Here is a 13,734-nt window from a genome sequence, read left to right on the forward strand (position 1 = left end):
CAGCTGCTGAATGCTTCAGCAAGCTATGCCAACAGAAGGTTTTTGATTTTAAGCAAGTGGGCACCTTATGGAATACATTTGCATGCTGTTAGCTCCAACTGCTATGAATTCCCATTTGACAAATGAATAGTAACCAATAACCAAGTCCAAATATTATAATTGGATTGGAACAAATTCAGATCCCGCGACACACTCGCTTATTCAATGTACTGCTGATGGCAAATCCTGTGACACTCACAGCCTTGTTGTGCTCCGCAACAAAGTTTTGCCTCTAGACCAGAATGGGGAACTTGAAGCTCGGAGTGGCCCCCAGGTCTCTAGGTCTAACTCTTGGGACTCTCTGTAAGTCAAAAACTCTCACCAGCCCCACTTTATGCCTTTCTTGAATGCTTTTGGCTGGGGGAAACACAGCCAGATGGGCGGGGTATAAACAATAAATTTGTTTATTATTATTATTATTATTTTGCCTGGCTGGAATGTGCCTTGAATTCTGATCATGTTCACTGCTTGTCTTGATGGTGTGTGCAGAAACGAGATTTACTATGCAAAGGAAGACTTTGCATTTGTTGTTGCAGGTTGTGGAAGGTGGTTCTATAAGACTTTTGGAATAAGGTTTGCCATTTCTGGCATAAGATTTGTAGACGGGATGCTATATACCCCTCTTAAATAATATGTAACATCCATGTGCTTTTCTCCCCGTTTTTGAAAATAACTTCCCTCATGACGAGTGAAATTGTGAACAATTAAAAAAGAAAAATGGCAGGGCCTCTGGAGACCGAATAAAATTGGTTTGTGGTCTGAATTAGGAAAATCCCAATAATATTCATTTTAATATATTCTATGGTTGTCAGCTATGTAGGTATAATTATTTTCCAGTAAGTTCATCTGCCACAGGCCTGATAGTGATCAGTTGCTGTTTGTTCTACTCAGATAAGATCCTTAACATAACAGTGAACTGCAGGAAGAAAAATGGGAGACATTGTTCTCTAAGTCTGGGACCTTACTCAGAAGTAGACAAATTACAAGGAATTCCATTTACAGTGACCTTGTCTGCTTTAATGTATGGCTTTTTCTTCCACTGATAGGGAAGATGGGCAGGCATGTGGGGTTAATAACATAGCACCCAGTGACACGAGCCACATCACTTCGGCAAAGATGTCTAGTCTGGGTATCTTTTCCAGGAATTGCTTTTGGAACAGCAGGAGGAAGTGAAATATTATAAGGTAGCCAGAAGCAGTGCTCTTACTTGAGCCCTCAATGCTGCCATCTCCCACCAAGGCCTTCTATTCTCAGACATGCCTCTCATGGACTCAGTGATTTCTGGAACACTTTACAGTGGTACCTCGGGTTAAGTACTTAATTCGTTCTGGAGGTCCGTTCTTAACCTGAAACTGTTCTTAACCTGGAGCACCACTTTAGCTAATGGGGCCTCCTGCTGCCGCCGCACCGCCGAAGCACGATTTCTGTTCTCATCCTGAAGCAAAGTTCTTATCCTGAGGTAATATTTCTGGGTTAGCGGAGTCTGTAACCTGAAGCGTATGTAACCTGAGGTACCACTGTATATACAGAAACACAAGGGTAAGTGTGCACATGCATGACTACAAAGAAATCTCAGAATTAAAAAATCCACCTCATTAAAAAGATGTCCACGTCCCCAAGATAGTCCTTGAGCCAGATTCAGCCACCCAGCCCTGCTAGCAGAAACCAGTACAATGGCTCCCACTCGTTCAGTGGGGCTTTCCCCACCCCCTCTCCTCTCCATGTGCACCCTATGCCTCCCCATGAAGACCCCTCATGGAAGGAGGGGGGAGATGATTCCATCAGACAAACCAGAAAGAATTCCACGCCTTATTTTTAAAGTCTTCCCACCACTTGTCACCAAAATGCCTTTCTCCATCTAATTATTCACTTTGATCCATACAGCGTATGGCTTGTCATATCTTTTACATTGACACGGATTGGGAACATGGGGCCCTTCAGATGTTGTTGAATTATGTCTCCCTGCTCTTTAGCTATTCTGGCCAAGGCTGAGTGCAACAGTCTCTGGTTTGCTAAATGGCCCCCACTCCTGCTTTAGGAGAACCTTGTACTGCAAAATATTCTATGCCAGATCCCGACACCTGACCAGTAGCCACAGGGCTATAGCATGCATCAGCTAGATGAGGTTGCTTCACAGAAATCCACTCATTCACTGAGCACTGAGGGAATGAAAAGGAGGGTAGATGGGCTCCATTTGCAGGGATATTGACCAAAAAGCTAGATGAGATGATGAATAGAAAAAAATGAATGAAATGCACCACATTGTAAATTGATTGGATGATACTACCATGCTATATGATCATCAATAAGACATGTAAATCATTGATAATATTTTGAGAGGCAGCAAAGTCACTCAGTAATACTTGGGTTTACCTCTCAAAGGCAAACGTTTGGTTTCATAATGAAGATATTACAGTGTACACCCTCCAGCATGTGACAGATGAAATTACACACATTTGTTTAAGATCACTATAAACGATGAATTTGTATTATAGAAACAAATGAGCAAGCATGACCTGCCAAAAACATTTAAAGCACAATCCTAGGTGTGTTTACTCTGAAATAAATCCCACTAAAGTCAGTGAGATCTACTACCCTCAGCAAGTAATGAGTATGGAACTGCAATCTTAAAAGGTTCACCTGAAAACCTATTTTTATCTACATTCCTTGTGTCATTAGCAATGGAAATTCTCGCTGTATGTTCCAGATTTTACAGGCTTAAGCCTTACCACCCCACAATGAAACCATTCAGTTTAATCCTCATTTACAGCTGCAAAAATTGAAGTTTGAGAGGCCTTAAAGAATCCCTTGGCAGAAGCAGAAGAACTCATGTTTCCCCAGTTTGTAATTTTGTGATTAACTGAAGCCCTGCTCTGTCATTTCGAGATGGCTGCTGTATTACAACAGTGCCAGTTCCCCTCAGTACCAAGAGCCTCACTATTTCAAGCATCGTTTTGCACTGGCATTTTCCCATCACAAGAGGTACTGACATTAAATGCAGAATGATGATTAAAGCAGCAATTCACCACAGCTAGAGGTAAAAGTAAATATTATGCTTTAAAATCATTTTCTGGTGAAGGTAGTAATTAGGTGCCAACCATTCTGTCAACAAACTGAACCTCATTAGTACCAGAAAGTCTCCAAGTTCCCTCCACCCCACCCCAATCTACTTCTCCTGAGGTAAACTCATTAGTGTTATCAACTGAAGGCCTGTAAATCTACTTCCCTGTAACAGGAAAATAATGGAATTAAAGTGTTTGCTCTTCACTGAAGAATGGACAGATTTAAAATAAAAATGCCAAACACCTGTCATGTGAAAAGCACAGTGGGAGAATGATGTCACGAATGACATATCTCTTCATGTCAGTGTGACTTCCACATCAATTTTTTCTCATGAGATACTGAAAATGGGAAGCTGTTAGAGAGAGTGGGGCAGAGATCTACATTATTGCTCTTCTTGCGCCAACTATGAAGATTGTTGGCACTGCAGATAAATCATCAACATTATTTCTCTGATTTAGAAAAAGACTTTTAGAGTAAGAAAGATATCAAAGTCTGGTTTCAGAGCGTTCTTCTAAGAAAGCAAAAACACAGAGATTAAGCAAAGAGAGGGAGAGGTGCTTGAAGTTTTGTAAATCAAGGAAAGGACTCTCATAAGACATTACCCGGTTGATTTAAGGGGTGACTCGTGTGTATAGTAGTCAACATTGCTTACAGGTTTCAAAATGTGCATGGAGCTTCTATGGATACAAGAGCCTCTCCACTTCAGAATGGGTAGAGGGCGATCAGAACAGCAACTGTGCCAGAGTTGGACAGACCCACCTTCCCCACAGCACCCCCTTGCAATTGTAATCATTAATACTGATTGGCTAGGGTGGCTTGACAAAACCCACAGTAATGACTCCATGCTTGAAATAGACTCCCAACACCAGTTTTCCAGGACTTCTATCTCCTGGACTACCCTTGGCTATCCAGCTGCTTTACACAGTGTCCCAAAGACCATTTCTGATGTTGCCTCAAGACAAGAGGTGCCCATACCAGAAGACACAGATGTGCTCATTTTTTAATTAAAATTAATTTAATTTTTAATTACTTTTCTCTGCAGCTTACACAATCACAGGCCAACTGACATGTAGTTTCCAAACCCCATTCAGTTTATGATAGACTGTCCCCATCTCATCACCAATTTCAGAGCACATCACGAACCTTTTGCAGTGTATCTTCCAGGTTACTCCTCCTTTCTGTCTTGTTATTGTTTATGCCTGTTCTCAGAGGCAAAACAACTTTCGAATGTATTTTTGTTTGCAGCTTCATAACAATATCTTTATGCTTGCATGATGGTTGAGTTTATGCATGATTGGATGGCATTATAGTGTACATTATCTGGGCTGGAAAATGGGGGGGGGGAGTGTCTAGACCTAATTGTTGTCTGTTCTTTCAGTAAAGCACCTTAAGACTAAGGTTATTTGTTGCAATAGTGACAAATGCAGAATGGACACTTCATAAAGAATAATGATGCTATTGATACATTTGAAAACAGAAAACCAACAGCAACATTAAATAAAAATGTTTTATGTGCTTTGGAACAGATTGATTTCCATGTACTACATCCAGCCCCTTCTGTTTTTCTACGAAGCAATTTTCTGCCTTGACAATTTCAAGGAAATTTACATTTCCAGAAAGCACGGTGGCCTTCCTAACCTTTCCTTTTGATACACTCATCCTCTTAAAGAATTCACAATGCTGAACTCTGAGTTACGGAATCTTCTCCTACATGCATAGATTTGAGATTCAAGTACAATGGGCTTTAGTTTCATCAGCCTTTGCCAACCTGGTGCCCTCCAGATTTTTTGGGCTACAAGAAGTAGGAGAGGGTGCTCAGGGGTGATCGTGTCAATGGTCTGAGCCAGCCAGATGTTCCATATGTCAACCAGGGCTTTGACAGGAGCACCAGTCATCTCAGCAATGAACTCCTGAAGGGCCATCTATCAACATCCGAGAGCAAACCATCTTCATAGGTCCCCCACCTCTGCAGAGGGGGAAGGATGCTGAGAGCCTAAATTTCAACAGGATCTGACCATGACAAGGGACTGATGTCAATATCCCCCACTTTCAGATCATCTTCTTCCTGCCCAATCAAGAAAACAAGGCCCAGAGTGTGAGCACTGTGTTGAGCCGATGACTGAAGATAGCCATGACAAAATTATCTTAATTGGATAGTGCACAACTGTATCTTCTGTAAGTCCCTTTGAAGTTTATGAAGCTTAAATGTATATTAATTATGGAGGACAGTAGCCAAGAATTTCTGGATCATATCCCAGAATGTACATTGTGTTATTTTATGTTCCCAGAGTAGATCATAAAGCAATTCAATATTTTGGCAAGTTTGATCTCTTGGAAGATTTTAAAGCAAAACAAGGCAAACATGCGGGCAAAACCTAAAGGGATTGGATATACATTTACTTTTATTGCCACACTTCTGCCATGCCAATGCCCACCACCAACTATGCTGCCGCTGTGCCTTGGCTCTCACAAAACTCAGTGAGAGCCTAGGCAATCCTCAAACTTTTGTTGCTGGGCCTCTTGCACTTCCACCGCCTGAGGTGAGTGCTATACCCTGCTTTATGAACAGGCCGGCTCTGGCCAAAACACTGGGTTCTTACAAAGAACAAGTCTCTTTCAGCCCCAGTTCCAAGACAGGGTTGTTTCGTTCTCTTTCTCACCCAGACACCTTGATGGCATCACCTCCAGCCTGTGGGTAAAGAAGGCACATATCGTTCCAGAAGGACCTGCAGCTGTTTAACTTCTATTGGCAACGTATCACCTGTACTAGGACATTTCTTTAGTTATACAAAGGCTCATTCTGCCAACAAAAGGGAGTCTGCCAGGCCAAACCTTTCTACTCCTCCAGACCAGGCAGAATACAATAGGATGAAATATTGCCTTTCACAAAGGTAGCAGCTACAGATCACACAGGGAGGCATGCCTGGGCAAATATATTGCCATTCCAGTTCCCATACTCTTGCTCATCCTTGCGCCTTCCAGATGTTTTGGACCTCAGCTCCCATCATCAATAGCCATTGGGCCTGCAGGCTGGTGCTGGTGCAAGCTGCAGTGCTAAACAACTGGCGGATGCCAGGCTAGGGAAGATCACTCTTTATAATTCTATAACTGACAGTCATGAAGTTGTGGGGTTCACTCACTCATGGCAGTACAAAATAGTGTTACAAAATCATTCCTGCGGAGAGGGCATATTATTTCCCTATATTCAAACGAACCATTTCTGTTATGTGGCTTCTGATTGTCCCTGTAGCAGAAGCAGTGCTATTTTTCTAGAAAAAGAGGTGCTGGAACGCATCATGGATGCCTCCCTTGTTCTCTGATAATGGCAATGGCGCCCACCCAAGAAGTGCCAGAACTGATTTCTGGTAAATTCTGGCTGAGGGAAAAAGCCCTGAGCAGAAGTCTATCTAGAGCACACAGTGAACCATAATTTGTACAATGAAAAACACGGCATTCAGGAATCAGAGGCAGTTTTAATTAAAGTGAAGAACAGCCCCATTGGATGAGAAGTGGGATTAGTTATGGCTGTTGGTAGTAATAATACTGTTGGGTGGTGATGTTTTGCCAGATTAGGATGCATACATATCTACAACTCCTAGAACCATGCAGTTGGATTTGAGACAGCCTCGTCCCCAGACTGAGGGCAAGATTCTGTAACATGTGAGTGACTTACCACTACATGACGAGTAACCAATTCTACTACAGTATGTAGCATAGCTCCACTCTCTGCCTGGTATTTTTACTTGAGTCACTTGATTTCGTGTGAATCTTTTTATGCCAGCATCAGCCACCACCAGGAACGGGTCAGATTGGCATAGAAACTCTGGCCTGATTTAAAACTCTGACTCTGCAGGTAGTGTTTTAATGACCTCCAACAAATACTGGCTCCATGTTCATTGGGGGGGGGAGAGGGAAAAATCAGTATGTAGAGAAGAAATGCCAGAGTACTTTTCAGTCTTCACGTGTCAAACGAGTCGATGCAGCAATCTGATAAAAATTGTCAGGAGAAATGTGGAAATTTATCATGACAGGATGTGTGCATTTTTAGAATTTCCCAAAGGAGCACAGAAGCAAATTCCAAATGTCCATCCCATGTGGAACAGGAACACCCATAGGACAGGCAGAAAGCAAGACTGGCATCAGCAGCACTGTCCCAATTAATTCACAGGAGCAAAGCCCTGCAATGGAATTCTCTACAGTAAATCCTCTACTTGTGCATCATTGTTCCAGGTAGAGGGTAGAGCTATGTATTTAAACACACAAGAAAGATAAAATAGACATGTATGAATCAGTGAGAAAGACAGAGATTACCTATTTTTATCCTCTAAGCCACACTAGAGATTTCTTCTTATAGGACAGCCTTTAAACACTACAGATAAATACATGCATACCCAACTTCATTTATAGCCACAGCAAAGCACATTTACCTTTTGCCATTAAATGCCTTATCGTGACGTTATAGGAGCGTGTCTTGTTTCTGTAAGCTTAGCTTTAGAAAGTACACAGTTATAAAGATGCACCAGCCCTTGAGTTGTTAGAAAAATAATGTAAGAATGGTATGAGGCCACTTGATTCTCCCAGAGACAGTAGATCACTATGGTAACATGTTTTGCTTGAGTTTCTCACACTGCAGAGAAATTGACAAAAGTGTATTGTTATGTATTCACTGATACCAGAATGGTAAGGGGGCTCAGGGGTCCCACTGCAAAACTTGGGTTTGGCTTCCTTGAAATGCTGGTCACTGAAGACTATGCCATTTCTGTGATAGAAGGTCGAGTTACACACACACATACGTATATGTATATATATATATATATATATATATATATATATATATATATATACACACACACAGTTACAGGTAGGTAGCTGTGTTGGTCTGCCGTAGTCGAAACTCTTTGTGACCCCATGGACCAGAGCACGCCAGGCACTCCTGTCTTCCACTGCCTCACTGCCTCCTGCAGTTTGGTCAATACACACACACACACACACAGGCTGAGTAGAAAATAGAAGGTCCATGGCATTAACATTCTAGCAAATCCTGCTGCCTCACTAGGTTTCAGGGGGGCACCCAAATCATAACTTTGGATTCTCACAGAGAGCAAGTCTTTATTTATTTATTTATTTATTCATTCATTCATTCATTCATTCATTCCCCGCCCATCTGACTGGGTTTCCGCAGCCACTCTGGGTGGCTTGCAACAGAATGTTAAAATACAATAATCTTTTAAACATTGAAAGCTTCCCTAAACAGGGCTGCCTTCAGATGTCTTCTAAAAGTCTGGTAGTTGTTTTTCTCTGACATCTGGTGGGAGGGCGTTCCACAGGGCAGGTGCCACTACCGAGAAGGCCCTCTGCCTGGTTCTCTGTAACTGGGCTTCTCGCAGCGAGGAAACCACCAGAAGGCCCTCGGCACTGTCATGTCTCTCTGTCTTTCCAGCCTCAGCTTTCAAGACCAATTGGGCATTGTTCTCCCTCAAGAATGCCTTGTTGACATCACCTCCAGACATGGAAGTGAACAAGGCATGTGCACTTTGGCTTAATCTCTTCCTTGTCCTAGTGGGTACAGTCTTCATCAAGGCAGGAAAGTCTTGACCTGCAGGCTTTTAAAACACCAATGTACCATCTGTGTGCTGCATGATGAGCAAAAACTATGAAATCCACAGCTGAGCAATTCCTTTATTAAGTCCAACCAAAGCGTCACAACATTGTTGCACAAAACTGTGGCAAGCTCTTGAGTTCTCCCAACACTCTTCAACAAGCTCATTTAGTGATCCTTGAGCTACACCAAAGCCTGAAAAGACAGTCACCTCTGCACAACCAATACGTACCTGGATATGCTGCATACCTGAATCTTCAATGGATAGAATGAAATGCTCTTTCCTTTTCGTAAAGATGGAAAACTAGTCTCTCCATTGAGATACAAGAACAGGCCAAAACCTGGCCCAAGACATTTTGCTATCTGAGGCAAAGAACAAGAAGCTTTCCCCATGCCATGTGCATAATTCTAATTCTCCCCTGGTCTCCTCGGTCGCCCAAATAGGATTAATTTAGCCAGCTAGCCCTGGTGATCATCTAATGTTTATTGGATGGATTTCCCCCCTAAATTGATTTTTGAATTCTGAATTTATTGTTATTCACATTTTATACTGTATTTTATGCTGTTTTTTGTTGCATCAATTAGGTAAGTGTTTTAAGTTTGTTGTTAGCTGCCCTGAGCCCGGTTTTCTGAAACGGGAAGGGTGGGATATAAATAAAAAAAATATTATTTTATTATTATAAGCTGACTGGGCAAGCAGCTGAATTTCACTTACTTTGATCCTGACAACTGGAAGGAATCCTTCACTGCAACTACCAGAAGCCTATTTGGGGTGTGTATGAGACAGACTGAATGGCACACACAGCTCTCATCTCCAATACAGGAGAATGGCTGGTGCGGAGGGTGATAGGAGAAATGGCCGGGAGAATATTCCCTCCTGAGGCAACTGTCTCACTCTGTCTAATGATAGGGCCAGCCCTGGAATGAAACAGCACACTTTTGCTTTCTAAATGATCTCTATGCTTTTGTTTCTTTAAATGATCTCAAATACAATGCAGCATTTTCATCAAGTCTGCAGCACCTGGGGAGGTGTCTTTCAACGGCTCTGTCTTTTCCTTCCTGCTTTACACTTCCATGTGTTTCGTTCCCATTTGATGATAAATCAAGGCACCCCCAGAGGTTTTATTGGTACACTGCTCAGTAAAAATATTTTAAAATAGTATCAGATCAAATAAATTCAAACACAGCATGGACCTGCCTAAATCTGCCTGAGCAATGTATCAGTATATAGTTGGCCTCAGTGTTCAGTAGCAATTAAAGTGTGCCTTCTTACCTCTCTTTCGCTGTGGGAGAGAAACTCAAAGCTTCCCCAAAATGGAGTGAAGGATGCCTAAAAGCTCTTGCTGTTTTCTGAAGCTCTCTTCATAGCCAACTTCTCTTCGAGACACTGCAACATAATGGAGTTGAGTTGCTTTAATTAACTGCACATTCCTGGGGCCTAAAGTGCCTGTAGAGGATTCATGAAGCCTTTCTGCCAATATTAAACACAGATCAACTCTGTGCTAGTAAAGGAAACTAATGTGTTTTCTGACCTGTCCCAAAGGCTTGGAGTGAACAAAGGAAAGGTCATTACTTCCAAGAGACTCTACTAAAACCTCTCTGCAGTGTCAGTTTTGTTGACATCCCCCCTCATTCCAGCTGGTAATACTGCAGTATCATTGCTGCCGGAGGCCTAAGAACTGCCAGGAAAGAACTGGCTTTCCCAGATATGGATTAATGCAACTTAACACAAGTTGTCCTGTTATTCAGGACGGCCACTTGCCAAAAGGAAACTGTCAAGTGTGAAGAAAACAGGATGCCTTCTAGAAGGACAGAGAGCGATGAAACTCAAACAGAGTGACTACGTTTCCATGGCGATGCCCGCTGGTTATCCACTGTGTGCAAAATAAAAAATAATAAATGATTTAAGTTTTGTCTTGTCAGTAATATGCATCATCCCAAGGAAAATGAATCGTACATTTGGCATCCATTTTTAAAAGGTTAATGAACGCTGCATTCCTAGGCATGCCTACTCAGAAGTGGTGCAGCAATTTCAAAAAATCTGCTAGCACATTTGCAAAGCTAACAGGTCCAGTATGGTTTCAAACTGGATGGTGGACTGTGTTGCAGGGGGAGTGGGAATCTGTCAGTCCCCCCAACATCTCAGGTAAAGACATGGCCATACATGGGATGGCCCTGTCTGTGCAATCTCTCATGAAGTAAATGGAGCTACAAGACATATGGCTGTTATGTGTTAAATCAATGCTGCAGAATTGGTGGTCCTTCAAGTGTTGTTGAACTCTGGCTCCCCGGTTAGTATGGGCCAGGGATCATGGGAGCTTTCCCCCAACAAGATCTGGAGTCCAGTTTCTCCACTTTGCTAAATTCTCACACCTTATAGTACTTGAGGTGTGGGTAGGTTGAAAAGGACGCCAACTGTTCTAGCACTGGAAAGGAACAAGTAGTCTATGGTTTGTAGGAATTAGTCTACAGTCTCTCTTTCACAACTCCCATCCACAATAATTAACCTCCAATAGAAGTTTTGAAGAAAGGATAGCTAAAGACTGCACATATTAAAATAGTCTAGTTAGGACATGTTTATCAGCCCTAGCAGTTGCTGTTGTTGTTTTATATCGAGGCCAAATGCACATGAGAGTTGAGACAAAATTATTTCTGGACTGGACCATCATAAACTTGTACAAAAGTCCCTGCCGTTTTCTATTTGTTTTTGCCTAACCGTTTTTTGGAATCAAGAAGCAATTAAGCTATCCATCTTGTATCCTTTCAGAGAAACTGGGCTAAACTGTGATGGAAGCAGCTCCTCTTCGTTTCCAGAGGAAAAACCTTTCAACCTTTGGCAGTTCACCCGTCACCGACAGCATTCGGCAGACTGGATTACTTGCAGCCTAGTAGTTCATTATTCACATCACAGCAACTTCCACAGAATTTGCACTGAGCTAAAGTGAAAATGTGCTGTCACGTTTGTCACCGTATAAATATCTGACCTTTCCATATGGAAGGAAAAAACACCAGCTGTCTGTGACAGTCTGAAAGTATTTGGCACAAGCTCACCAGGAGCGATCAGGCCCACTTTACAACACTTCCCCCCCTCCCCATGTTAAATTCTGAAAGAAAGCAGGCATTTAATAGGGATATGCTGGCAGATTTAAATGCCAGGGCTATACAGGGGGTGGGGGTGGGGGAAAACCAACTCAGACATCAGTGCAGCTCTTTGCAACAGGACACAAAAATAAACTAAATGCTCAAAACTTTCTGTTGAAGTTTAGCAAAAGATAACACAATAAAAACAAGAGGCTTCCCCCCCCCCCAACTGCTATGCACTGACTGGAAGCATCTCTGAACAGTGGCCAGGCCTGAATTTCTCCATCCCTATCCAAGATACATTTGAAGGACTAAGCTGAAAAACTGAATCGCGTTTTCTTGACTCAAGACATGTCTAACACTTCGTCAATTGTAAATGGTAAACTCTGGCGCAAGTGTGAATCACTGCTACTTTAAACTCAAACACCATATGTAACTGATTGTTTCACCCCTGTTTATAGCAGTATCGAAGCGTCACATCATACATTTTTTTTTGTTTTACGAAAGCTTGACATTTCTGCAAAGCAGAGCCTTTGACCATACAGTGTTCAGTTTTGTCACATTTTACAGTTAAAATGATAACAACTAAAGCCAGCTCTCTTGCTGAACGTAACCCCGAATGATTTATGATGTGACTTTAAGCAATTTCCCAGCAAAGATAATTCTTATATCGGTCCCTGAGGTCATAGGAAGAATTAAGAATGGTGTCTCTGCTTTCCGATAAGGTCGACCAAACCTTAGCATTGCTGTGTTTTTCTAGGAATGAGCAGTAACTCGTAATTTTTATACATCAATTGGTGCAATGTTGCAAGGATCATAGAATGATAGAGTTGGAAGGGACCTCAGGTGTCATCAAGGCCAACCCCCTGCAATGCAGGAATGTCGGCTAAATCATACATGACAGATGGCCATCCAACCTCTGCTTAAAAACTTCCAAGGAAGGAGAGTCCATGGAATCTCCTTTCTTTTAACTCAAACCCATTGGTTTGGGTCCTAGACTGTGGAGCAGGAAAAAACTTTTTTGTATGTCTTATACTATTGCTGTACGTTCTCATTTTTCTTGTTATATCTTTTTGTAAGCTGTTTTGAGGTCTCTTACAATCAAGCAGTGTGCTGTATAAATTTTCTGAAATAAATAGAATAAAATAAAATATTATTTCCTTCAACACTGAGCTTTAGGATAAAAGCTCTGTCTGTGGGGGCGTTTTTAAGCACAGGATTTTTTCCACAGGCTCAGACATGGCATCGATTGAGACAGATTCCCACCTTGCAATTATCTGGTCCTCTAATATATTGCTCCATATATTCTCTTATCCTTTAATTTTGCCCTTTTGTCCCTATCTTGCCTCCTCAGTTCTTGTTCAGATATGATCTAGACAGTCCTATGTGTGATGCGAAGCGGCAATGTGATTTGAGGGGTCCGAATCACAAGTCACAAGGCTGCAAGATCAAGTCTGTTCAGGAATATGATAAATCAAGCCGATTCCGAGGCTTGGTGACAATTGATATCTAATTTGGCAGTTAAAGCCATTCAGGATGAAGTCAGTTTGCCAGCTAAACGCAGCGTGGGCGCATGAGACAAAGCAACATTCACCTCCAGCTGAAAGACTCTTGAAGCAGAAATGACACGACTGTCCAAAATATGTGTGCAAAATACGTGTGCCTGAGGGAAAGCAGGGAAAGGTAACCCAAGTTGTGCAACAAAACTTCATAATACCAGCTTTGTTTATTGCAATAGGAAATAGGGATGTTTCTTAGTGGCATATTGCATATGTTGAACTAAATATCAGCAGACAAGTTCCAAATCAGTTACCTTAATATATTTCCTTCCTTTCTAATGGCAGATAAATCATTGTTAGCCTTCAACCTAGATGTATATCAAACTTCTGAGAAGTTGCACCATTACAGGAAGGGGCTGTGGCTTTGAGGTAGCACATCTGCTTTGCATGCAG

The 13,734-nt window shown here is 42.0% G+C and overlaps 1 long non-coding RNA gene across 1 annotated transcript in view; it reads right to left on the minus strand.

The window, feature by feature from the left end:
- The window catches only part of LOC310761925, a 61,011-nt gene that overhangs the window by 38,088 nt on the left and 9,189 nt on the right, over window positions 1–13,734 (minus strand). Inside the window, exons 4-5 of the long non-coding RNA XR_014547739.1 lie at window positions 9,975–10,088; window positions 7,530–7,729 (exon numbers count right to left, since the gene is read on the minus strand). This is a non-coding gene — a long non-coding RNA (uncharacterized lncRNA). The remainder of the gene's footprint in view (window positions 1–7,529; window positions 7,730–9,974; window positions 10,089–13,734) is intronic.

Source organism: Podarcis filfolensis (genome assembly GCF_964270895.1).
Source record: "Podarcis filfolensis genome assembly, chromosome: 4".
NCBI lineage: Eukaryota > Metazoa > Chordata > Lepidosauria > Squamata > Lacertidae > Podarcis > Podarcis filfolensis.